This window comes from Limulus polyphemus, unplaced genomic scaffold (genome assembly GCF_000517525.1).
Source record: "Limulus polyphemus unplaced genomic scaffold, Limulus_polyphemus-2.1.2 Scaffold11085, whole genome shotgun sequence".
Taxonomy (NCBI): domain Eukaryota; kingdom Metazoa; phylum Arthropoda; class Merostomata; order Xiphosura; family Limulidae; genus Limulus; species Limulus polyphemus.
The window spans coordinates 11,308-12,880 of NW_013676695.1; positions in this window are offsets into that span (position 1 = coordinate 11,308).

The following is a 1,573-nucleotide window of genomic DNA, read 5'->3' on the forward strand; positions in this document are numbered from 1 at the left end:
AAAACCTCTTGTGTGACATAACGAGCTTAAGTACAAGTATCAATATATACATTATTTCCATTAATTTACAAACTCTCTATCGTGGTGAGTTCTTATATTATTAATTTAGATAAACAAACTAATTATTAAACTTAATTATTATGATGATTTAAGTTAAGTCCCTTAGGTTAGAGAATGATCATTTATGACGAAAATTAATCACGTTAGGTTCTCTTGTTGTTTGTATCTGTTTACAAAAAAAGGAATTATTGATAATATATACTCAGATGTACACAGTTTGATATATTTTGATATATATATTCTTTATACTCCAAACTATTGTATACATGCATCAAAAGATATCATTTGTAATGCTTATGTCACCGCTAGGATGCACCAGATGGGAATTATCGTCAGTCGTGCCTTTGTATAGGTGTCGCTTCAATCATATACTTGAAAAAAATCTAAGGAAAATTCTTATCATAAGAAAAACTACTTGGAACTTAAATCGTACAGGGAAGTATAATTTCTGAAGTTTAATTTTTGTTTTCTCTTCTGATAAAAATCGTTTGCCTAATTATTACCCAATGTAACGTTCAAGATGAAAATTATTATAATGATAAATATGGTGGTATTGATAAGTAAGATGAATATTCATAAATATATTTTTTCTGAGTTTAAATAATTTAGCTAGAAAATAATTTAATTCACTAGTACGTTTTTCTTTATTTAATGCTCGGTGATATCGTTAAGCCTTTTACACAACGACATCTGAAGAAACAAATTATTGATTACACAAACGTTATAGAAGCAGAACGTAATATCTTACAAATAAACAGTAATATAATTATACTAACTTATCTACAACATTCACGTCTAAATAAGATATTTGGAGAATATAAACATTCTATGGATAAATGTTTATTAATATAATTTATTTCTTCAGTGAATAGTCTAATCATTTTTATTTCAGAACTATTTAAATCTAACACACACATATTAGTTTCTGTTGAACATGTTAGATCAAAGTAAGAGATATATAGATCCACCAGAATATATATATATATATATATATATACATATATGTGTGTGTGTGTTTTTTTGTATGTGTGTAGTTGGTTGAAGTATTTATTTCAGTTTTTGAAAAGGGTCTCCAAACTATGGGTTTCTCGTCATTACATTTGGTTCAAGTCTGTTGACATTCAGATAAAATTCTGCACAAAAGTATAAAAATTAATGGTATCTATCTGTCTTGTCTGTCTATCTATACATAAATAGTGTAAAATACAATTTTTCATAGTATATTTATAATTTATATATTCTTTAGTCACCATTAATAAAATCCACAGGTCTTATTTTCATCTCGCTTGTCTTTAATGTGCTGTGTTTACTTTTCCACTCATACCAGGTAATACCTGTAGTGTCTACCTTATCTACTGTGTAATAAAAGCCGTTTAAGTTTGTGCTGTGACATTTATTATACCACCATCCGCCTTTGTAGGATTGAGCACAACTGCCGCTGTTTTTATCGTTGTCTTTATCCTTGGTGCTGAACATCATGTTGTTGTGGTGAGCGAGAGAATTTCCTAAAATT